The 26,361-nt window shown below is 43.2% G+C and overlaps 1 protein-coding gene across 4 annotated transcripts in view; it reads left to right on the top strand.

Annotated features, from left to right (window-relative positions):
* Positions 1–18,588: 18,588 nt before the first annotated feature.
* Positions 18,589–26,361, top strand: part of FGF1 (fibroblast growth factor 1) — a 109,020-nt gene continuing 101,247 nt past the window's right edge. For 3 of the 4 annotated variants that reach the window (XM_010388272.2, XM_030927752.1, XM_030927751.1), the window contains exon 1: positions 18,595–19,025. The gene's annotated coding sequence lies outside the window, so the exon portion shown is untranslated. Of the gene's footprint in view, positions 19,026–26,361 lie in introns of all 4 variants that reach the window. The other variant, XM_010388267.2, reaches the window with a different exon arrangement.

Raw genomic sequence — 26,361 nt, 5'->3', positions numbered from 1 at the left:
GTTATCCTTAGTAAATGTTTCTGATCACTTACAGAACCAATTATTCTCTAGAAAATTTGCAGTGAACCCTTTAGTCTTACCACATTTGTTCATTCAAATTTTACAGGCAAGAAAATCAAGATGGACTTAATTACTAAGGTCAACCTTTAAAACCTTTAAGTATTATGCCAATAAAAAGTAGTCACGAGTTAACCCTAATGAAATGTTTCCTGTGAGCCATGCCCTGTGCTCAGCTCTTAACATGCATTGTTTACTTATCCTAATAGGCCTATGAGGTAGGTGCTGGGATGATCGCCATGTTAGAGGCAGGGTAAGAAGGCACAGATAACTTAAGTAACTTGCCCAAAGTCAGCCAGCTAGCAACTGGCAGGGCTGGGGCTCATATCAAACTGTGGATGATGATATAGTTGGTCCTCTAACCTCTGTACTCCATTGCCAGGAAAGATGATTTACAAAAGTTCTTGTTAGGCCTTCTCTTGATGAGGAAGAATATATATATACATATATCTCCTGGTATTCTAGGAACTGCCTCTGAAGCAAGGTGCAAAGACTTCTCAGGATGCAGCGCTTTTGACTTGAACAGGGGGCTGAGTTCCCGTCAGAAGCTTGAACCAAGATGTCACATCAGAAACCCTCAGAATCCAGTGCCAGGAGAGCACCACGTTCAAGAGTGAATGGGAGTATGGATGTGGAAGTGGCAAGTGAAGATGATTCCTTCAAGAAGATAGGCTACAGCAGGAGAGAGAGAGGAAGGATGGGAACTGAAGAGAGGCAGGGCTTAAGGGAGGGTTGTGCTTTCTCTGTATCAATTTGTTTTGTTAACTACTTGAGCATATTGCAATGGTGATGGGGGAAAAATTAAGAGCTGAAGGCATAGGCTTCAGGAAAAGTTTAGGAAGGAAAAGGATAGGAAACCATAGGGGGGCGGATAGAAGCTGAATCAGCAAGGACCCCGAAGAGTCCGCTCGCAAAGACATTTGAAGCTCATGTCGGGAGACATGTTTGCTGGGTCTGACACCAAAGCCTGCTCATATCTGCATCACTCTCTGGCTTCCCACTATCACTGCCTGACAATCTACGGCTCTCAAAGATTCCCAGAGCCAAGTGGCTTGGAAGTTGTTTACAGTCAGAAACATTTTCCCTCCACTGGGCACCACTTCTTATCCTTTTAAGTGAGGAAATACAAAATGCATGATATCAGAACATATATCCTGGGGCAGCCCCCTGTGTAGGTGATATGGTTTGATGCAAAGGAGATTAATCTGCTTCTTCCTAAAATAGTTCTCATCAGCTTTCCTCAGACCTTGAACTATTCTGTTGGGATTACCTTCCTAAAGAGTCCTGTTAAAATACAAACAGGTGAAAACAATCTCAAAAAAGGACACCCATGCTCATTGCAGCATTATTCACAATGGCCAAAAAGGTGAAAGCAATCCTGGTGTCCATTGACAGAAGAATGGACAAATAAAATGTGGTATATACGTACAGTGGAGTATTATTCACCCCTAAAAGGAAGGCAATTCTGACACACACTACAACATGGGTGAAACTTGAGGACACTATGCTAAGTGAAGCGAGTCAGCCACGGAAGGACAAATACAATATGATCCCATGTATAGGAGGTACCTAGTCAATTTCAGAGGCAAAAAGCAGAATGCTGGCTGCCAGGTCTGGGGGAAGGGGAATGGGAAGTTACTGTCTAATAAGTGTGGAGTTTAAGCCTAGGAGGATGAAAAGAGTCCCGGAAACGGATGGTGGGGATAGTTGCACAAGAATGTGAATGTACTTAACACCACTAAACTAACCGTACATTTAAAATGGAAAAGTTTATGTTATGTGTATTTTTCTACAATTAAACAAAACACTGGGTGATTTAAAGGGGCTGCCTGATCAATAGCCAAACTATTATTAGTTTGGCTCAGCTTTGATTTCCTGTTAAGGCCACTTTGCCCAGAGCAGGACTCTAAGGAGCCAGGGCTGGGAGGAGCTGGAGATGGAGAGGTGACAGGCATGAGGACAGTAATTCACAGGGCGCTGGAATGCGTTTTGACGAAGGCCAGGTGTCGGTTCCCGTCCTGACCTGCATGGGGCACTCTGTTGGGACCTGGGAAACGAGGAGAACCGGAAGCCTAGAAAGCCCTGGGAGCTCCTTGAGCGACAGGGAAGCCTCTGTCTACCCGGACTTTTACTGAGGCCGCTGGCGTCATGATACTACACAGTGGTTATTCTTAGGCCCCGAGAGTCAGCAAAGCCGCTTGTTTGGAAAACCTTCTCCCGGGTCGCCCCTCGCAGGCTGTGTAAGGGGCGCCCAGCCCCTCCGTGTCCGGGGTGGGTGTGAGGATGGCGGGGCCGCGCCCCCTGCTGGCCGCCCGCTCAGCTGCGCCGTCGCCTCCTCCACCATCAGCCCTTGGGAAAGAAAGCCATTTTGGTCACAGGAAGCAACGATTTCAGCTTCTCTCATTAATGAGAAAGACAGAATTGTGATACTCGAATGGGAATACTCGAGGAAAGAATAAATTAAATTTCCATGCAGCTCCGGCTCGAGTCGCAAGCTGAACAGATGCTATTTTTATCAAATACTTTCTATTCTGTGACGTGCTCTGCCAACTTTCTATTATTAGACAAATCAGGAAAAGTCTGATTTCTCTCCCTTCTGCCTTCTCCTTCCCGCTTTTGTGGTGGTTTGGGTGGAGACTCTGTCCTGTCCATAGAAGGTAAGTGACAAGGAAATGGCAGCCACCTGAAAACTTGCCTTGATGCCAGCGTGTCCCAGAAATGTCCTTTAAAATGACATCTCATCCAGGCGTCACCCCATCCCAGATGGCATAGCTGATGGAACAGGAAAAAATACATATTTTAGAGTATTTACAGCATCATTTTCCCCTGCCCCCACTTCCTTCCTGTGAAGGAGGAATTAGTCTTCACTAGCCAAGTTCTGGAGTATTTCTTTTTCCTTTTTCTTTTTTTTCTTTTCTTTCTTTCTTTTTTTTTTTTTTTTAAATTGAGATAGTGTCTTGTTGTGTCGCCTAGGCTGGAGTGCAGTGGCGCCATCATAACTAACTACAGCCTTGAACTCTTGGGCTCAAGTGATCCTCCTGCCTTAGCCTTCAAAATGCTGGGATTACAGGCGTGAGCCATTGCACCTGGCCCTAGAGTATTTCTTGTGCATAATAAGGGAAAATGTGAGAAAGAATTCTGAATTGTACCATGGGTAGGATGGGTTGATGGGTCTACCTAAGAGAAGGCAGGGAGTTACCTACTAAGGAAAGCAGGATGGATCAGAGGGCAAGAGAGAGAATAAGAGAAATGAGCCAGGGATGAGCTGGGTTTGGGAGAATTCAAGAGATAAATTAAGGAGGACTGAAGTAGCAGCTGGGCTGTTCATATGGTTTGGCTGTGTCCCCACCCAAATCTCATCTTGAACTGTAGTTCTCATAATCCCCACGTGTTGTGGGAAGGACGCAGTGGTAGGCAATTGAATCAAGGGGGCGGTTACCCTGTTCTGTGAGGGAGATACGCAAAGGGAAAAGAAAAGACACACACACACACAATACCTTTAAGGGTAAGCAACCTTTATTCCATGTAAATGGCAATGCAGATATAATAAGCAAATGATATAAGCAAATTGCAATGGGAAGGGGAGAAGGGAGAAGATATACATAGATAGATAGATAGATAGATAGATAGATAGATAGATAGATAGATAGATAGATAGATAGATAGATAGATAGATAGATAGATAGATAGATAGATAGATAGATAGATAGATAGATAGATAGAGCCTGAACTACTGGGAGGCTAGAAATTAATGGCAAGAGAATGCCAACTTTCACGCCACTTCTCCCATCAACATAGACTATATATATACACACACACTCACCAGACAATGGAGGATTCATCACCAGACCAGAAGCAACAGCCTGGGCTCCAGAGTCAGCCACTCATCCATGAACAGATGAGGAGAGGTCTCATGAAGCTTCAGCGTGGTCTGGGACCCTAGCTCTTTTTGCAATGAGTTACTTGATATGAGGCCCAGTCACGAGGGCCCTTCTTGACTGGACTCAAGGAACACAAAAAGGTCAACTTGTTTTTGTAACTGTTTGTTGTTTTTCAATAACTAACGTACAGGAACAGATTTCTCCGAAACCTTCTGGAAGAATGTCTCAAGGGGCTCATGCAACCTGTTCCGGGACTTGGTGACCATTGTTTGTGTCCACGTTCAATTGAGTTCAAATTTAAGATTTAACTTTTCCTCCACACACCCCCATGCTGTTCTTGTGATAGCGAGTGAGTTCTCATGAGACCTGATGGGTTTATGAAAGTCTTTTCCCTTTTGCTTGGCACTTCTCCTTCCTGCCACCATGTGAAGAAGGATGTGGTTGCTTCCCCTTCCTCCATGACTGTAAAGTTTCCTGAGGGCTTCCCACCCCTGTGGAACTGTGAGTCAACTAAAACCTCTTTCCTTTATAAATTACACAGTTTCAGGCAGTTCTTCATAGCAGTGTGAGAACGGACTAATACAGAGGTCATGAGGAGGACTTGAGAAAGAGACAAGAGAAGAGGATTCTTCAGAAATGTTGGTGTTATGAATGGAACCCAAACTCCACCCTTTGGCGTTTTTAAGAGATTTCAGTAAAGACATACATTGGTTTAAAAACTGTGTTTTGATCAAGCATAGTGGCTCACTCCTATAATCCTAGTACTTTGAAGAGGCCGAGGTGGGAAGATTGCTTGAGGCCAGGAGTTTAAGGCCAGCCTGGGCAACATAGCAAGACTCTGTCTCTCAAAAACAAATTAAAATTAGCCTTGTGTGGTGGCATACACCTGTAGTCCCAGCTACTCAGAAGGCTGAGGTGAGAGGATCACTTAAGCACAGCAGTTCATGGCCTCAGTGAACTAAGATTGTGCCACTGCACTCCAGCCTTAGCAATACAGCAAGACCCCCAACTCATAAATAAATAAATAAATAAATAAATAAATAAATAAATAAATATGTTTTGTATGATGGTCTGGTGTTTATTCAAAGCAGCCTGGACTACTGGGAGGCTAGAAGTTAATGGCAAGGGAATGCCAACTTTCACCCCACTTCTCCCATCAACATAGACTATAGTACAGATGTTTTAAACTAGTATCCTATAGGGTAGCTGGGTATGGATCCCAGATGCATTTTATTTGGCTAGTTGAGAGTTAAGTTTTTTTTGAACCAGCAATTGAAAATTGGGATTTCACATTTTAAAAGCCTGCATTTCCTTTCCTACTTCTTTTGAAAAAAAATGGAAAAATTTGGCAATATGAGGCCCTTATTACCACAAGGCAAAAATAGGTTCATGCTTTCTATTTAACCTCAGTGCCCACCCCTCACATAAGGCATGTATATGCATGTATACCCGGCCCACTGCCTGCATTTGCAGGTGTACCTTGGAGATATTGTGGGTTTAGTTCCAGACTGCCACAGTAAGGCAAGTATTGCAACAAAGTGAATCATACAAATTTTTGGTTCCCAGTGCATATGAAAGTTTTGTTGACACTATACTGTAGTCTACTAAGAGTGCAACAGCATTATGTCTAAAAATGTACATACCTCAATTAAAAATACTGCTGAAAAAAATGCTAATTATCTGAGCCTTCAGTGAGTTATAATCTTTTTCCTGGTGGAAGGTCTTGCCTCAATGTTGATGGTTACTGACTGATCAGACTGGTGGTTGCTGAAGTTTGAGACAGCTGTGGCAAGTTATTAAAATATGACAGTAATGAAGCTTGCCATGTCAATGGACTCTTCCTTTCACAAAATATTTCTCTGTACCATATTTGATAGCATTTAATGACAGCAGAACTTCTTTCAAAAGTGGAGTCAATCCTCTCAAATGCTGCTGCTGCTTTATTAACTAAGTTTATGGAATATTCTAAATCCTTTGTTGTCATTTCAACAATGTTCACAGCATGTTTACCAGGAGTAGAGTCCATCTCAAGAAATCACTTTCTTTGCTCATCCATAAGAAGCAGCTCCTCTTTCGTTCAAGTTTTATCATGAAATTTGTATTAGCGTTCTCTAGAGAGGCAGAACTTATAGGATAGATGTATAAATGAAAGGAAGTTTGTTAAGGAGTATTGACTCATGCGATCACAAGGTGAAGTGCCACAATAGGCCATCTGCAAGCTGAGGAGCAAAGAAACCAGTCCAAGTCCCCAAACCTCAAAACTAGGGAAGCTCACACAGATACACCCAGGAACAATACTTTGCATCCTTCAATCCAATCAAGTGAACACTCAATATTAGCCATTACAAGATTGAAACAATTCAGGCACATCTTCAGGCTCCACTTCTAATTCTAGTTTTCTTTCTGTTTCCAGCACATTTGCAGTGACTTCCTCTAGTGAAGTCTTGAACTCCTCTAAGTCATCTGTGAGGGTTAGAATCAACTTCTTCCAAACTCCCACTAATGTTGATATTCTGACCTCCTCCCATGAATCATGAATGTTCTTAAGGGCATCTAAAATGGTAAATTCTTTCCAGAGGGTTTTCAATTGATTTTGCCCAGATCCATCAGAGAAATCACTATCCGTGACAACTATAGCCTTCAAAAATGCATTTCTTAAGTAATAGGACTTTAAAGTTGAAATGACTTCTTGATCCATGGACTACAGAATGGATGCTGTGTTAATAAGCATGAAAATATTACTCTCCTTGTACATCTCTGTCAGAGCTTTTGAGTGACTAGATGCATTTGCCAATAAGAAGTAATATTTTGAAAGGAATCCCTTTTTCTTCCTGGAGGAGTAAGTCTCAACAGTGGGCTTAAAATATTCAGTAAGCGTGCCATAAACAGATGTGCTGTCATTCAGGCTTTGTTATTTCATTTACAGAGCACAGGCAGAATAGATTTAGCACAATTCTTTGTTTTGAGACAGGGTTTCACTCCTGTCACCCAGGCTGGAGTGCAATGGTGTGATCTTGACTCACTGCAACCTCGGCCTCCCAGGCTCAAGCAATTCTCCTGCCTCAGCCTCCTGAGTAGCTGGGACTACAGGCACACTTCACCACACCTGGCTAGTTTTTGTATTTTTTTGTAGAGATGGGGTTTCACCCTGTTGCCCAGGCCGGTCTCAAACTCCTGAGCTCAAGTGATCTGCCTGCCTCGACCTCCCAAAGTGCTGGGATTACAGGCATGAGCCACTGTGCCTGGCCTGGGTTTAGCATAATTTGTAAGCATCCTTAAATTTTCTGTATGGAAAATGAGCAATTGGCTTCAACTTAAAGCCACCAGTTGCATTAGCACCTAATAAGACAGTCAGCCTATCCTTTGAAGCATTGAAGTCAGGCATTGCTTTCTCCTCTTTAGCTATTAAAGTCTTAGATGGCATCTTACTCCGATAGATGTTTTGTCTACATTGAAATTCTGTTGTTTAGTGTAGCCACCACCATCCATAATCTTAGCTAGATCTTCTGGATAACTTGCTGCAGCTTCTACATGAGTGCTTGCTGCTTCACCTTGCACTTTATGTTGTGGAAATGGCTTATGTCCTTAAATTTCATGAACCAACCTCTGCTAGCTTCTAATTTTTCTTCTGTAGCTTCCTTACCTCTCTCAGCCTTCATAGAATTGAAGAGAGTTAGGGCCTTGCTCTGGATTAGGCTTTAATTTAAGGGAAGGTTGTTGCTGCTTTGATCTTCTATACAGACCACTCCAACTTTCTCCATATCAGCAATAAGGCTGTTATACTCTCTTAACGTTTGCTCATTCACTGGAGTAGCGCTTTTAATTTCCTTCAAGAACTTTTCCTTTCCATTCACAACTTGGCTACCTGTTTGGCACAAGAGGCCTCTATTTTGGCCTGTCTTGGCTTTTCCTCACGCATTCCTCACTGAGCTTAATCATTTCTAACTTTCAATTTAAAGTGTGGGATGTGCCACCCTTGCTTTCACTTGAACACTTAGAGGACATTGTAGAGTTATTGATTAGCCTAATTTCAATATTGCTGTGTCTCAGGGAATAAGGAGGCCTGAAAAGAATGTGAAAGATGGGGAATGGCTGATTGGTGGAGAAGTCAGAACACACAACATTTATCAATTAACTTCACCATCTTATATGAGCACAGTATATGGCACCCCAGAATGATTACAAGAGTAATGTCAAAGATCACTGATCACAGTTTACTATAACAAATATAATAATAATGAAAAAGTTTGAGATATTGTGAGAATTACCAAAATATGATCCAGAAACAAATAGTGAGTACATGATGTTGGAAAAATGGCACCTAAAGACTTCCTCAATGCGGGGCTACCACGAACCTCCAATTTGTAAAAAAAGATAATATCTGCAAAGTGTAGTAAAGCAAACTGCAATAAAATGAAGCATACCTGTCTATTTCCTACCATCTGGTAATGGCAGACTAAATTCAGACCTACTGTCCTGCTGAGGACAATTAGAAAAGTGGGAAAGAATAAAAATAAGATCTGCTTGAAAACATCAGAGTTAAAAAGATAATGAAGAATCACCAACGAAGATCTGGAGAAAGATGGGTATTCAAGGAGGCAAGCCCAATAAGTGGGCCTCTTTTCCCCTTGGGACATTTGCTGCTTCTGGGAATAACAACTAAGAACTGGAGAGATAGTCAGGCATGGTGGCTCACACCTGTAATCCCAGCACATTAGGAGACCAAGGCAGGCGGATCATTTGAGGTTAGGAGTTTGAGATCAGCCTAACCAACATGGTGAAACCCCATCTCTACTAAAATACAATAAAAAAAAAATTAGCCAGGTGTGGTGGTCGGTGCCTATAATCTCAACTACTCAGGAGGCTGAGGCAGGAGAATCACCCAGGCTCCCAGGAGGCAGAGGTTGCAGTGAGGCGAGATCATGCCACTACACTCCAGCCTGGGCGACAGAGTGCAGAGCGAGACTCCCTCTCAATTAAAAAAAAAAAAAAAGAACTGAAGAGACTAAGCAGAACCTGGGCAGCTTTGCATGGCCACATGAACACAAGTTGGAATCCAGTGCTCACCAAAGGAGAGGGCAGACATATAACCCCCCATGGCAGGCTAGGACCCTGAAAGTCTTCATCTTGAGACTGAATGAAAAAATTAGCCCAATGTGGTAGCATGGTGGCATGTGCTTGTAGCCCCACCTACTTGGGAAGATCCCTTGAGCCCAAGAGTTCAAGGCTGCAGTGACCTATGTTTGTGCCACTGGACCTATGTTGTCCAGCCTGGGCAGCAAAGTGAGACCCCATCTCCAAAAAAATTTAAAAAAGAGAAAAGACTGGATGACTTGGATGGAAGTAGATGAGATTTTGTAGGGCCTCAGCTGAGATCCAATTGGCTTAATTCTTCAAATTGGATAAAGGTGATCCCAGGTCCTTGCATCCCCAGGTACCTTGCAAAAGCAAATATAAATACAGTTGACCTTTCAACAACATGGGTTTGAACTGTATGGTTCAATTTTACATGGTTTTTTTGTTTGTTTGTTTTTTGACAGAATTTCACTCGTGTCACCCAGGCTGGAGTGCAATGGCACGATCTCGGCTTACTGCAACCTCCGCCTCCCAGGTCCAAGCAATTCTCCTGACTCAGCCTCCTGAGTAGCTGGGATTACAGCTGCCTGCCGCTACACTAGCTAATTTTTGTAGTTTTAGTAGAGACAGGGTTTCACCATGTTGGTCACGTTGGTCCTGAACCCCTGACCTCAGGTGACCTGCCCGCCTCAGCCTCCCAAAGTGCTGGGATTATAGGCATGAGCCACCGCACCCAGCCAATACATGGATTTTAAAAATAAATATAGTCAGCCCACTCTTCTCTAGCTATGAAAGTCCTAGATGGCATCTTATTCCAATAGAAGGCTGTTTTGTCTACACTGGAACTCTGTTGTTTAGTGTAACCACCGCCATCCATGATCTCAGCTCGATCTTCTGGATAACTTACTGCAGCTTCTACATCAGCACTTGCTGCTTCATCTTATACTTTTACGTTATGGAAATGGTTTATTTCCTTGAACTTCATAAACCAACCCCTGCTAGTCTGCAATTTTTCTTCTACAGCTTCCTCGGCTCTCTTAGCCTTCATAGAATTGAAGAGAGTTAGGGCCTTGCTCTGGATTAGGCTTTGGTGAATTCTGCATCTGCAACCAAACATAAATATAGAAGACAGTAGTTGCAGGATGCCAAACTCACTTATATATGGAGGGCCAACGTTTTATATCCATGGATTCCATAGGGCTGACTGTGGGAATGAAAGCTACATGGATTTTGTTATCTGCAGTAGGTCCTGGAACAAATCCTGCTGTGGATACTGAGGGATGACTGTACTCTCAGGAGGAATATAACACAATAAGTTTTACATTACTTCAACCGACAACTTTTCATATATAATTTTAGCACACAAGAGAATAACCAGGCACATAAAGAAATAAGAAAACATGAGATCCAGTAGAAACAACTACAGTAGAAATAATCCCACAGAACTCCAGTTAATGGATTTATCAGATACACACTTTAAATTAATTATGTTTACTACACATAAGGAGATAAAAGACAATATCAACACATTTGGCAGAGGACTGAAAACTTTAAAACAGGATGAAAAAGATTTAAAAAATAACCAATGAGCAATTTAGAATTAAAAAATATACTAACAAAAGTGAAGAGCTCAGTGGATGCTCTTTACTTGGTTTAACAAAAAAATTATACACAGCTGTAGAGAAAATTGATGAACTGGGAAGTAGGTTAGAAGAAAACATCAGGATGAAACATGGAGAGACAAAAGGATAGCAATGCTACAGAGAGGAAGAGATATGGAGATAAAATGAGAATTAAAATTTCAGAAGGAGAAGAGAAAGAGAATGGTGCAGCATCAATATTTAAAGAGAAAATAGTTGAAAAATTCCCAAAATTGATTAAAGACAACAAGCCACAAATCTCAGAAGCCCTGGGAGCTGCAAGCAGGAGAAATTTTTAAAAGCCCCACCTAGGTGTATCACAATAAGATAGATGAAGACAAAGAAAAAAAAAAGTTACAAGCGGCTGTCCTTACTTGAAAAAATATAAGAGACTGTTAGCTTACCTCTTGATAGAAACAATGGAAACTAGAAATTAGTGGAATTTAAATGTCTTTCAAGTGCTGAAATAAAATAACTGTCAACTCTAGAATTCTATGTCCAGTGAAAATAGCCTTCATTAATAAAAGTGCAATTAAGACATTTTCAGGATTCTTTACTAGCATCAGATACTAAAGGATGTTCTTTAAGCAGAAGGAAGATGATTAAGAATAATAGGTTATATAGATGCAGAAAGAAATGAGGTCCAGCACGAAGGTCTATTTGAGGAAGTCTAAAGGAATTATACCATATGAAACAATGTAACACACTGCTGAATATTTAAAAAATTAAAATATATTAAAAGTGCATACAAATCAGGAGAGGAAGTAAATGAATTGAAACGTTCTGAGCTCCTTGTATTTAGAGGAAGAAATGAAAGTACCAATTAACACTATTAGCCTTTGCTAACTCAGAGACACATACTGTGATCTATAGGATAACCTCTAAAAGACTACTAAAAAGATATGCAACTTCCAAAACAATGGAAGCAAAAACAGTATTTTCCAAAAGCAGGCAAAAAGTGAGGATAAAGAGAACAGAGAGCACGTGGGGCAATTGAAAACAATAAGACGCTATATTTAAATTCAAATATATCAGTAATTACACTAAATGTAAATAAATCAAATAGTTCAATTAAAATCAAAGATTGAATTGGATAAAAATCTGCATACTGTTTATAAGAAACATACCTAAGACATTTGTATTATAATGTTGAAATTAAAGAGTGGAAAAATATAAATATTAAAAAAAATTATATTAATGTTATCTATATTAATATTAGACAAAGTAGACATTAAGGGAAAAAGCATTATCATAATGATAAAAAGTTTAATTCATGAGAAAGTACAATGATTATAAAACTTGTACACATAATATAGCTTCAAAAATATAAAACTAAGAATGACAAAGCTGAAAGATGTGAACAGATACATGAGTAAGAATATAGATTATTTAAACATGGTTAGCAAACTTGACTTAGTGGACATGGACTACTACATCCAACAATTATAGAACTCATGTTCTCCAAATATGACTCTCTACCTTCCAAGCAAATAACAGGATTGAAATTCTGTACCTCATTTTATGTTGTATACCCATATGACTCGCTTTGGTCAATAAAATATGAATAGAAATAATTACCAGTGTATTAGTAAACATGTCTTCTTTTTTTTTTCTTCTCGAAAGCAGAAATCCTTCAGTCCAGGTCCTTGAGTGAGGATGATACAGAACGGAGCTTCCCAACCCACCTGCAAATGGACAGACATGCCCATCTGTGAGTGAGAAATGAGCCTTTGTTATTTTAAGCCACTGAGATGTGGGGATTATTTATGATCACAGCCGTGTCACCCTTTTTTCTATTAATACACATAGAAAAAAAGATGGACTGTTTTCCAGGCACAGAGGTGACCCTGTTTTGAAAGAATATGGTATAATACAGTCCTGGTGAGTTCACTGGCTTATGTCCCAGGGAAATGGGCATAGGAATTGTGACTGAGGCAGAGAAAGCAGCTCCCAAGAAGAGCTTACGAAGATTGGCTAGAGGCAAGTTTTAAAGGGACATGGATTTCACAGTAAATATTGGATATTTATTGGATATATCCTACAAGTTGAAGGATCTCCAGAAGTTGGTGACTGACTTGACTACTGATAACAATGGAGATGAACCAGGAAGAAGCTGATCAGTGTGAAAGGGTGGAATTAGGTAGAGAGCTACTACCAATGAACACATTACAGGTTTTGTTTTTGTTTCTCACTCTCCAGAGGTAGACATTATTAAGAATTTGGTGAGGGCCAGGCATGGTGGCTCACACCCATAATCCCAGTACTTCAGGAGGCCAAGGCAGGTGGATCACAAGGTCAGGAGATCAAGACCATCCTGGCTAATACGGTGAAGCCCCGTCTCTACTAAAAATACAAAAAATTAGCCGGGCGTGGTGGCGGGTGCCTGTAATCCCAGCTACTCAGGAGGCTGAGGCAGGAGAATGGCGTGAACCTGGAAGGCAGAGCTTGCAGTGAGCCGAGATCGTGCCACAGCACTCCAGCCTGGGCGACAGAGCAAGACTCCGTTTTTTGTTTGTTTGTTTTTGTTTTTTTTAAAAAAAGAATTTGGTGAGAATTTCTCCAGCAACCGCATGCACATGCAAACACACACACACACACACACACACACACACACACACACACCAATTTAAAAAAAACACACATTGCATCAATCATATTCTACCTGCAATTCTGAAAAAAATTCCAGGCCGGGCGGGGTGGCTCACGCCTGTAATCCCAGCACTTTGGGAGGCCGAGACGGGCGGATCACGAGGTCAGGAGATCGAGACCATCCTGACTAACACAGTGAAACGCCGTCTCTACTAAAAACACAAACAAAATTAGCCAGGCGCGGTGGCGGGCACCTGTAGTTCCAGCTACGCGGGAGGCTGAGGCAGGAGAATGGCGTGAACCCGGGAGGCGGAGCTTGCAGTGAGTGGAGATCGCGCCACTGCACTCCAGCCTGGGCGACAGAGTGAGACTCCGTCCCCCCTCCAAAAAAAAAAAAAAAAAAAAAAAAAAAATCCAGTTGATGATATATCCATGGTTGTTTTCCATGTTACTGCAAAGAGATTTGCCTTTCTTGGCCGGGCGTGGTGACTCATGCCTGTAATCTCAGCACTTTGGGAGGCCGAGGCGGGCGGATCACAAGGTCACAGATCGAGACCATCCTGCTCTAACATGGTGAAACCCCGTCTCTACTAAAAATAAAAAAAATTAGCCAGGCGTGGTGGCAGACGCCTGTAGTCCCAGCTACTCGGGAGGCTGAGGCAGGAGAATGGCATGAACCCGGGAGGAGGAGCTTGCAGTGAGCCAAGCTCATGCCACGAACCCGGGAGGAGGAGCTTGCAGTGAGCCAAGCTCATGCCACTGCACTCCAGCCTGGGCGACAGAGGGAAACTCCATCTCAAAAACAAAAAAAGAGAGTTGCCTTTGTTTTCTCTTGGCAGCTTAGTATGCCATAGTACCACTGTATCACAGTTATGCAACCATTCTGTTGACACTTACGTTCTTTCCACAATTGCAAACAATTCTTCAGTGACCATCCTTGCAAATAATATCCATGCATTTCAACATCTTTCTGCAGGCAACAAGACCAGCTTTGTCACCATTCTAATGGTAAAAATTTTAAGCTGGGTAACAAAGAAACACAACCAGGCCAGTTATTTTAGGTGGTACTTTTTGGTTAATGGGTGACTGCTGGGCTTCAACTATGCCCAGAATGGTGTTTCAAACATAGTGGGCACTCAGTAAGTATTTGCTGAATGTGTGAATGAATCAACAACTGAATCCACATCCACTACAGACACTTGGCAGGCCTGCCCCGCCCCATTTATAATAGGATTTTTCAACCCAGCACTATAATTCTTTGTTATAGGGAGCTGTCCTGAGCATTGTAGAACCTTTACCAACATCCCTGACCTCTGCTCACTAGATACCACTAGAACAAACCCAGATGCAACAACTAACAGTGTCTGCAGAAACTGCTAAATATCCCCTGGGGAAAAAAGCCACTCCTGATTGAGAACCACTGATTTATAATATGGGTTGAAGTTTAATAAGGGCAAAGGCCCTTTACAAAAACAACTAACTCTAGGCTGGGCACACTGGTTCATGCCTGTAATCCCAGCACTTTGGGAGGCTGAGGCCAGCAGATCATTTGAGATCAGGAGTTCGAGACCAGCCTGGCCCACATAGAGAAACCCCGTCTCTATTAAAAATACAAAAAAAAAAAAAAAAAAAAATGAGCTTGGCATGGTGGCACCTGTAAACCCAGTCACCTATCCATCCATTTATCCACCCATTCCTCAAATACCTATTGAGCACCTACTGTGTGCCAGGCCTATAATCCCAGCTACTGGGGAGGCTGAGACAGGAGAATTGCTTGAACCCAGGAGGCAGAGGTTGCAGTGAGCCGAGATCGCACCACTGCACTCCAGCCTGGGCAACAGAGTGAGACTCCATCTCAAACAAAACAAACAAACAAAACCCCAACTAAAGGTTGATCCTACTTCTCCCTGATCCTCTCATGTTATAGGGGCGTTTTTCTCCTGGGTCTTCACAATTTTTTCATTGAGATTCTTGGATACTTTATTTTTGGTTTGGATTTATTTCCTCCAGGGCTATCTTCCCTGATGCCTCCCCCATCAACTAGGTCAATCCTCATTATACATTGTTAATCTCCATTATTCATTATCTAATTACCGAATACCCCCCCTTGGTGTGGAGGAAAAAAATATTAAATTTGAATTCAGTTGAACGTGGACACAAACAACGGTCACCAAGTCCCGGAACAGGTTGTGTGAGTCCCTTGAGGCGTTCATCCAGCACTGTTTCGGAGAAATCTCCATTTTCATCTACTCCTATACATTAGTTATTGAAAAACAACAGACATCACAAAAACAAGTTGACCTTTTTGTGTTCCTTGAGCCCAGTTGCGAAGGGCCCTCGTGACTGGGCCTCATGCCAAACAACTCGTTACAGAAGAGCTAGGGTCCCAGACTGCGCGCAGCTTCACAGGCCTCTCCTCGTCTATGCACAGACACCAGGCTTCCTGGCCTGGTGATGAATCCTCCATAGTCTGGTGAGTATATATATATATATATATCCTTCTTCCCTTCCCACTGCAATTTGCTTATTCTATCATTTGCTTATTATATCTGCATTGCTATTTACATGGGATTCAAAAGTACTGTGTGCGCCTTTTCTTCTCCCCTCACACGTTTCCCGCACAGAACACTTAGTGCTTATCAGTGTTGAATTCTTACATTTATTGGATTAATTATTAAAAGTGTACCCATAATCTGTTTCCCTCTCTCATCTTCCTAGAGGAGGACATCACTAAGAATTTGCCATGGAACATGCCATTTTTTGCTCACTATTTTTATTTCTAGTGCCTAAAACAAGGCCCCGCACACAGTAGGTGCTGAATGGGTATCTGAGGAATGGCTGGATGAATGGATGGATAGATGGCATTCTATTACCAGTCAGCAATAGCCAGCCCAAGGGTACAGCAGACTTCACAAATTGTTCTTGTACCTTCTAAAACAATTTTGAAAAACAATGTTACAAATACCCACATTTAAACATTTATGTTAATTTTCATCATGAAGTTTATATGGTTTCAAGAGCTTAATTTCTAATATATTGTAAAGTTGGAATTCAAAAATTAACTGTGGGCCGGGTGCGGTGGCTCATGCCTGTAATCCCAGCACTTTGGGAGGCCAAGGTGGGTGGATTACCTGAGGTCAGGAGTTTGAGACCAGCCTGGCCAACATTATTTAGTAGAAACCCCATCTCTACTAAAAATACAAAAATTAGCTGGGCGTGGTGGCAGGTGCCTGTAATCCCAGCTACCTGGGAGGCTGAGGCAGGAGAATCTCTTGAACCTGGGAGGCGGAGGCTGCAGTGAGATAAGATTGCACTATTGCACTCCAGCCTGGGCAACAGAGCAAGACTCTGTCTAAAAAAAAAAAAAAATTTAAACTGTGACATCATTCTTTAAGTGTACCTATTAATCTGTTATTTCTTTTTTTTTTTTTTTAGACTGAGTCTTGCTCTGTCACCCAGGCTGGAGTGCAGTGGCATGATCTCAGCTCATTGCAAGCTCTGTCTCCTGGGTTCATGCCATTCTCCTGCCTCAGCCTCCCAAGTAGCTAGGACTACAGGCACCCGCCACCAGGCCCAGCTAATTTTTTGTATTCTTTTTTTTAGTAGAGATGGGTTTTTATCGTGTTAGCCAGGAGGGTCTTGATCTCCTGACCTCGTGATCCGCCCACCTCGACCTCCCAAAGTGCTGGGATTACAGGTGTGAGCCACTGCGCCCGGTCTTAATCTGTTATTATTTCTAATATTCTCTTTGATTTGCTTCCACAGTTCTGCCCCTCAATATTCAAGGGAGGAAAAGCAAAGTGGTTAAATTTAAAAATGCCTAATTAATCATTAAAAGAGGCTGAATTAAAGTATTAAAGGAAGTTCCTAGTTTGGGGACTTTGAGATTTCTATACTTGGGGCAATGTCACCTTAGTAAGATTTGTGAAAAGTGACAGGCATGGTTTCCTTTCATACAGTTGGGAAAGGATTATGAACACACACACGTACTCAGGCAAACCAGGTTTAGGAAAGAGTAGCTGCAGAAATGGAGAACCTGGAAACTGATTCTCTAAAAATAATCCTTGGTGTGGCCCGCCTCTTTGGAAAGCCTTGAAGATCTCCATCTGGGGTAATGCAGCCTAGTGACCGGCAGAGGGCAGTGTTGGACAAGCTGTTGGCTCAATCTCTGTCTCTTTCTCAGGGTAGTGGAAAGTGCAGTCCAGCTTGGATACGGTGGGAACTCAGCCTGGGCGGCCCAGCCCAGTCCTCTCTGGTGTGTGTGTTTGCACAGTGAATTATTCACAGGAAAATGGCTCCAACGAGCATGGTGGCCAGAGACTCCGTCCTGTACCTAGAATCAGGGCCTGGGACTGTCAACAGATGAAAACCTCATTTTCTCACCCCTTCAGTAACTGGATTTGGGACAGAAATCAAGGATTGAAGTTGTGGGTCTGAATCAAGCCCAAGGGTTTTGTTTTCCCTCTTATGAAGTGAAAACAACAGTGAAATGTCAACAATTCACATCTTCAGGAGACAGTAGGGCAAAGTAGCCAAGAGCTCAGACAGTGGGAAGTTCCCATCCCACTCTGCCCTCTCCAAAGGTTAGGTGAGGAGCCTTTCCAAACCTCAGCTTCCCTGGATATCAAATAGGAGCGATCTTACCCTCCCGGCAGGGGTTGTAAGGATTAAATGCGAGAATGCAGAAGTACTCCGCAAATTAAGGACATTCAGCAAGAAAGATCCCAGCAAATAACAGTGATAACGGTGATAGAGGATGATATTGAATTGGCATCTTGCCAGGCATGACATTTTCAAAACTTTCCATTCATGTCTGAAGAAGAAGGATCAGAGGCAAAAAATCGAGCTGTCTCAATGTCGTAAGTTTTACAAGCCTAGGAGCCAGAGGCAGAAACATCCAGGGCGGAAGGCAGAATCAACACATGGAGAGCCTAGCTCTGTGGCGTTGCCCACACCTGCCTTCCAGGGTTGGGGCTCCCATCCTGGTGTTGATTAGAAGATCTTTGCATCTAACATAGTATGTATGATGACTGTACGACACGACCACCAGACTCAGAAACACCTGCATCAGACATAAAAGTAAGGACTTCATTCATTACACTGATCCTCTGAGAAACCTCAAAGGGTAGCAGAATTGAAGAAAAATGGTAAGTTGGACACATTGCTTGGATGTACTGAAAGTAAGGCTTGGAGCAAAACCCGCTCCCTTCTGCCTTATATTGGGAAAGGTAACAGGGACTAGTGCAGAGAGAGGCATGGAGAGAACTCGGATGAGATCATTGTCCTTTCACCTGGCAGCTGTCCAGACCCCAAATAGCTTTTGCGTCCAGTCCAAAAATAAGATCACATGAGGGGGAAAAATAAATACTTGTCCTTGGCCTTTCTGTGGGCATACCAGTGTCAGCTGCACTTGTAGGGACCCAAGTGCCTCATGACCCACTCTGCTGCCTTCCTCTCCAGGATCCCCAAGGCTGGGAGGCCAACTTACTAGCAGGGCGGGTATGGTGTGTGGTTTCACTCAGCTCTTCTCATGGGGTTCCTCTGAGCTCCATTCATACCAGAAAGGGAGCAGGAGAGAGAGGACAAGTGGATCCAACAGCCTTCGCTCCAGGGGAATCAGGGCATCGCCTCCTTTTCTGGGAGGACACTCCCTTCTGATGGTGAATGGGAACTCCCTTCCTCCTGCAGCAGCCTGCCTGCAGCCGTCCTGGTAGAACAGTGTGGACACTGCAGAAGCTGTCACTGCCCCAGAAAGAAAGCACCCCAGAGCCAAGGCAAAGAGGTGAGTGCATCTGCTTCTGCAAAGGGCTCAGATTGCTACAGACTTTCTGCTTGACTTCACGCTTGTGCTCAGCATGAATGTTCTCCCTCACCCACCCCTTCCTTTTCTCCTCCCTGATCTGGGTCTGCGGCAAGCTTGAGTCTATGTGATGAATGCTAGAGTGAAATATTCCTGTACTGCCTTCTCTCATTCAAAGGCCAATTTACTCCCAGCAAGAACTGGGTAGGTCTAGTTCTCAGTGGGGAAGCAGGAAGTGGTTCCTACTAAGTGAATTATCTTTGCTGAGATCCACGAAGACGTTTACCAGGAAATCATTAGACAAATCCCATTACAGTAGACTTAATGCTTCATTTTTAAAAGCACTGCATGAAATAGAAAATAAAAGGATGCCAGCTGATTCTTTGTTGTTGGCAAAAAGGAAGAAAACAAAAATGGGACATGTAGAGCCTCTTTTTCCCCAACACCTCCCTTTCCCATCTCTTCCTGATTTCTTAGAGCCCTGCAAAATATACTTCACAGATCCAAGAACTCCTTTCTCCGGTTGAAAACAAGAGGAATAAAATCAGGCATTTGAGGAAAATTGCTCTGTACACAGACTTCAGAGACAAAGAGAAACAGATTTTGCAGCCTCGGTCTCCCCTCTAATGCCTCCGCATATCACATGTACCTATATCCATTTAGGGATATGGATAGATGCCACTATCACTTCCACACACAAACTGTTATCCTGGACGCAATCTGCCCCTGGGCTATGGACTACAAATACCCATGCTAAGAAGCAACCAACAAAATTCTGGTAGGAACAAAGTAATTGCTTGACTAAGTCAGAATTCATTTAGTAACCATGGACTGAAACCCAGTTTGAAGAGACTTAGGCAAAAAGAGGATTTTTTTTTAACTCATGTGCCTGAAAAAGCAAGGTTTTGGTATAGTGAGATCCAGGGGCCTAGATGATGGCATCGCGAATCTGTCTTTCCATTTCTTGGCTTTGCTTCCTCTGTGTCCTTCTGTCTCCAGGAAGACCTGCCCATTGCGATGGCCAGAAGGCTGCAGCAGCTCCCAGCTGACATCCTACTAGCACAGCACCATACAAGAACAGGTGCTTCCCTTTCTAGTTCTAGCTAGAATCTCAGGGTCAATCTCATAGAACCAATGTGGGTATTGTGTCCATCCTTGCCGTGGGTGTAGAGTCATTCCCATCCCCAAAACTTCATGGACTGAAAGCAATGAAGGGGTGTTTCCCCAGAAATGATCAGAGATCTCGTCGCAGGACAAAGGGGGCTAGATGCAGGGTGGCTGAAGTCAATGGTTGCCACTCTATGTCGCTTTTTTTGCAATGGTCTAGATTGACTCAAAGCTTATCTGATAGCAGCTCCTCCCTCTTACATGCCACAAAAATGTATTAGTGACAAAAGTTCTCATAGGAAGGATAATTATTAGTGGAACAAGTGACTAAAAGACTCCATGGCATGTTACTCCTAGAGATCCCTGAGAGTAGGAAAGATACAAGAAGGGTGGTCTGTGGCTTGGCCTGCAGACCATGCACCAGGTCCAGACCCACCTGGGCTCCCAAATTGCCCATGCTCACATGGGTCTCCCTTCCCTCTCACCCACTGTTGCCCCCAGTTCTGTCTCCCTCTCCTCTTCTGCTGTGAACTCATCTTGCCTTGTGAGGGCCCGCCTTGGTGCTGTCTCCCCTCTGAGGCCTTATCTGGCTCATCCAGACTTTCCTGCTGTCCCCATTCTCTGAATTAGAATGGCATTGACTGTCAGGATTGCAGTTTACTGTTTACATGTTCCTTAAGAACTTCACGTATCTTAGTTTCTGTCACAGCTTGAATTCTCCATTGTTGGAGGAAAATTAAGTTTCATTCCCGAGCCCGCTAGTATGTGGTAGCTAATACTTACTAGGTGCTTAAGTGCATCCAATTAATTGGCCAACAGAAAATGAGTCTTCCTAAATAGATTAGGGAGAATGGATGGATTACTTGGGGTCCTTAATTCTTTTTTTCTTTTTTTTTTTTTTTTGAGACAGAGTCTTGCTCGGTCACCCAGCTTGGAGTACAATGGTGAGATCTTGGCTCACTGCAACCTCTGCCTCCCAGGTTCAAGCGATTCTCCTGCCTCAGCCTCCTAAGTAGCTGGGATTACAGGCACCCACCACCACACCCAGCTAATTTTTGTATTTTTAGTAGAGACAGGATTTTGCCATGTTGGCCAGGCTGGTCTCGAACTCCTGACCTCAGGTGATCCACCCCACCCCCACCTCGGCTTCCCAAAGTGCTGGGATTACAGGCATAAGCCACCATGCCCAGCCTTGAGGTCCTTAATTCTGACGTTAGAAGTAATATAATAACCATAGCAAACACAGATGGTATGCTGGAGTCCCTACGGGCATCATCTCAGGTCATCCTCACAATGACCCTACGAGGCAAGTACTGCTATTATCCCATTTAACAGATGAGTAAACCGAGCCTCAATGAAATGAGTTACTTGTCCTAAATTATACATCTAGTAAGTGGTGATGTGGGGATTATAACCCAGGATGCCACCTTCTCATTTTCTATTCCACTAATCATTTACAAACCTATCAGTAGAATTTCCTGCTGCCTGAGTTTAAAGAGCAAAGGGCACAGGTGATTGGTCAGAGAGCAGGAAGAAGTACATACATTTTAGACCCCTCTTCTGCCACCTGGGTGCCCAGTACCTCTACTAAGAAGTTCTTATTAGATTCTACCCAGGGGTGAGGGGTCACTCCCTGCCCCAGAGCCTACAGGAATGCCAGGGATTTCACAAAAAGAGGTGCCTCTGGGACTCTGCAAAGAGTAGGGTGTTTTTTAATTAAATGGGGGTAGGGTGGTCTTTGTGGGAAATGTTGGCTAGAGGGTAGGCTTTAGAATTTAAGCTTGCCCCTTGGGCTGCCAGTCAGTACAGTATGGCCCTGCCCTTTCTCCTACCCCCCACCAGGGTGACCAAGCTGGGGCCCTCCCTCAGAGGGTGGCTGGCAGGATTTGGAAGGCAACCAAATTCTGATCTCAAAGAAAACCAAAATCTTGAGAATATAGTGGTGATTTCTTGTACCATCTATGCCCCCATATCAAGCCACTGGACTCTTGGCTGATGCAGTCATCTTTGTGCTGGTAAAACTTTTGATTGAAGTGTATCTTGTTTCTTTGATGCACACCGGCCTATTCATATAGCTGCGTATCTTGGAAAGAACAGATCCTATTGATTTACGTCATTTCCTTTATCTTTACAATATCCCGTGGCAGTGTGAAAGAGCTGGTGTTCGCACCTTCCTTCCATTGATGGCACAACTGAGGTATAGTGAGAGTGAGTCGTGGCCCTAACACAGAAGGTCCCAGGCTGGGAATGTAAGAGCTCTGAGGTCTTTAGAACCCAGATCTGCTTGGTTCTCCATGAGGTTATGATGGTGGGCAGGGTGGGAGGAATACATATATACAAACAGAAAGGCAGATAGACTGACAGACAGACAGACAGAGAGAGAGATAGATAGATAGATAGATAGATAGATAGATAGATAGATAGATAGATAGATAGATAGATAGATATAAATTCTTTGGGAAAATCTTTAAGAGAAAAAAAAACAAAAACACTGCTAGACCCAAGAGAAATGAACACATGTTCACACAAAAACTCGCCCATGAATAACAACATTATAGTAATAGCCAAACAGAAGAAACACCCCAAATGTTCATCAGCTGATGAATGGAGAAATAAAATGTGGTGTATCCATGCAATGAAATATTACTCAGCAATAAAAAGGAAAGAAATTGGGCTGGGCGTGGTGGCTCATGCCTGTAATCCCAGCACTTTGGGAGGCCGAGGTGGGCAGATCACAAGGTCAGGAGATCGAGACCATCCTGGCTAACACGATGAAACCCCGTCTCTGCTAAAAATACAAAAAGTTAGCCGGGCGTGGTGGCGGGCGCCTGTAGTCTCAGCTACTTGGGAAGCTGAGGCAGGAGAATGGCATGAACCTGGGAGGCGGAGCTTGCAGTGAGCCAAGATCGTGCCACTGTACTCCAGCCTGGGTGGCAGAGCAAGACTCTGTCTCAAGAAACAAAATAAAAAAAAAAAAAAGGAAAGAAATTTTGATATGTGCTCCAATACAGAAGAACCTTGAGGACATCACACTAAAGGAAAAAGGCTCATGTTGTATGATTCCATTGATATGAAATGGCCAGAATGGGAAAATCTATAGAGACAGAAAGTAGAGGAGTGGTTGCTTAGGCCTGGCAGGAGGGAGGAATGGGGAATGAACTGCTAATGGGTATGGGGTTTCTTTGGGGGGTGACAAAAATATTCTAAAATTATAGTTGTGATGGCTGCACAACTTTGTGAATATACCAAAACCACTTAATTGTACATTTTAAATGGGTGAACTTCAGAGTATGTGAAGTATATCTCAATAAAGTCATTTAAAACCCCAAACCAGCCTGGCCAATGTGGTGAAACCCTGTCTCTACTAAAAATACAAAAATTAGCCGGGAGTGATGGCGCACACCTGTAATCCCAGCTACTTGGGAGGCTGAGGCAGGACAATCACTTGAACCTGGAGGTGGAGTTTGCAGTGAGCCAAGATCACGCCACTGCACTCCAGCCTGGGTGACAGAGCGAGACCCTGTCTCACAAAATAAAAAATAAAAATAAATAATTTTAAAAACCCAAACCACTACTATTGAAATAATTAACCCAGTGACAGGGCTTTGCCAAAGGATATGATCTCACCCTGTAAGCTCTGATAAGCTTGTCTTGTTCCATAGAGCCTGGCCATAGGTCACTCACACAATTCCACTGGGAAGAAGATAGATGGAAAAGATAGGATCAATTAATTTCTCCTCAGAGTCTAAACCAGGAGAGTTTTTTTCCTCTTTCCTGGACAGACATTTTAGATATTTTGGAATCAATCTCACTACTTTATTTTCACTTCTGGGTTTTAAATCATGCTTCAAAAAGTGTTTCCCATTCTAAGATTATAAATCTTATTAACTAATGTTTTCCTCTAAGGCTTGTCTCTTTACACTTAAACCTCTGATTCATCAGGAATTTTAAATAAGAAACTGGGGATCCAGATTGGGTTTGTTTGTTTGTTTGTTTTTGCCAAATAGCCAGACGATTATTAAAGCAGAAGTTCTTAACTTGGGTTTAAAATGCGCTTGGGGCGTCTTGTAACTTCCTGAAATTAAATGTAAAACTGTGTGTGTGTGTGTGTGTGTGTGTGTGTGTGTGTGTGTGTGTGTGTGTATGTCCTGGGGAATACAGCTATAGATCTTGTCAAAATTTTCAAGAGGTTTTGTGACTCAGGAATACCAGTGGGCTTTCTATATTTCATAACCTGCTTGGAGTTATGTTGCATACACTGCAATATACCAAGACCCAATCTAAACCAAGAGGATAGCTGTTAAATCATTATAGGGGAGCCCTGAGAGATCACTGTGTTCTCTGTCACATGTCAAGTGAGAGTTGCACCATTTTTTGGTTTGATATTCTGTTGAGGCAGAGAATGAGAAGTCTCTCACTGGTTCCTCTCGGGTCTATAAAGCTTTAGTTTGTTGTTGCTGCTGTTGTTCTTTTTGAGACAGGTCCTCTCTCTGTCATCCAGGCTGGAGTGCAGTAGCATGATCTTAGCTCACTGCAACCTCCGCCTCCTGGGCTCAAGCGATCCTCCCACCTCAGCCTTCCATGTAGCTGCGACCACAGGCACATGCCACCACACCCAGCTAATTTTTGTGGGTTTTTTTGGTAAAGATAGGGTTTCACCATGTTGCCCAGGCTGGTCTTGAACTCCTGGACTCAAGCAATCTGCTTGCTTCGGCCTCCCAAAGTGCTAGGATTACAGCGTGAGCCACTGTACCTGGCCTAAGCTTTAGGTTTTTAATCATCAACTGATAAACCAATGGAGATGGTGCACCATTTTAGCTGGCAAAACTTGGGGCCTTCCTGCCACGACTTTGAGGAGGCAAAAGGTTCACAGCCTATAGTCCCATAAATATACATAAATGATGAACCACAAATAAAACTGCCATGACAAAGATGGTGACAGAGCCTATGTGCAGGCTCATGCATTCACGTAGTAAATATATATGCAACACCCACTGTATGCCAGGTATCGTCTAGACTAGTAGCTCTCAAAATGCAGTTCCTGGACCAGCAGCAGCAGCAGCAGCTAGAAACTTGTTAGAAATATAAGCTCTATTTCAGTAGGCCGACCCCAGATCTACTGAATTAGAAACTCTGAGGTTGGGGCCCAGCATCTGTATTTTAACAAATCCTCCAGGTGATTCCAGTGCATACTCGAGCTTGAGGACCACTGGTCTCAGTACTGAGTATATAACAGTGAGAAGACAAAGCCCCTGCTCTCCTTGTGGAATTTGTATTCCAGTGTATGTGGCAGGGGAGACAGAGGACAAGTAAGTAAATATTTTATTTATTTTTGTTTTATTTTATTTTATTTTATTTTTTATTTATTTGAGACAGAGTCTCACTCTATCGCACAGGTTGGAGTGCAGTGGCACTATCCTGGCTCACTGCAACCTCCGCCTCCCGGGTTCAAGCAATTCTCCTGCCTCACCCTCCTGAGTAGCTGGGGTTACAGATGCCAGCCACTATGCCCGGTTAAGTTTTGTAATTTTTAGTAGAGATGGGGTTTCACCATGTTGGCCAGGCTGGTCTCAAACTCCTGACCTCAGGTGATCCACCCGCGTCGGCCTCCCAAAGTGCTGGGATTACAGGTATGAGCCACCGTGCCCGGCCTAAATAAACATTTTATGAATACAATAATTTTGAGAAAGTAGTAAGTATTATGAGGAAAAAGAAAGTAGGAAACGTAAAAGACAGTGATAAGAGGCTGATTTAGAACAGGTGGTCAGGGTACAGGTGGCCTGAGCTGAGACAAGAATAACAGGAAAGAGTAAGCCAGGCAAATAACCTAGAGGCAGAAAATAAATGCATAATTCTGGTCAGAGGGAATGGGAAGTATGAAGACCCTGAGCTAGGACCAAGCCTGGCCCGTAGGAGGAGCAGGTGACTGGAGCACAGTGAGCAATGAGTATGTTGGGGGTGAACTTGCAGAGGCAGGTGGTGGTAGTGAGCTTAGCTTTTGTTCCTAGTGCAAGGGAAAAGCCCTAGACAGTTCTGAACAAATAGGGACATGATCTGATTTACCTTTTAGCAGGATCCTTCTGAAATGAACTGTAGAGGGTTAGGGTAGAGCAGGGAGGCCAATTAGGAAGATACTCCAATAATCCAGGCAAGAAATTTGGTGCTTGGATGAACTAGACCAATGTGTAAACATCTATTCTTAAGTGAAAAA

This window comes from Rhinopithecus roxellana, chromosome 3, assembly GCF_007565055.1.
Source record: "Rhinopithecus roxellana isolate Shanxi Qingling chromosome 3, ASM756505v1, whole genome shotgun sequence".
Taxonomy (NCBI): Eukaryota; Metazoa; Chordata; class Mammalia; order Primates; family Cercopithecidae; genus Rhinopithecus; species Rhinopithecus roxellana.
Note: the sequence above shows the minus strand (reverse complement) of the source record. Positions and strands in the feature narration are given on the sequence as shown.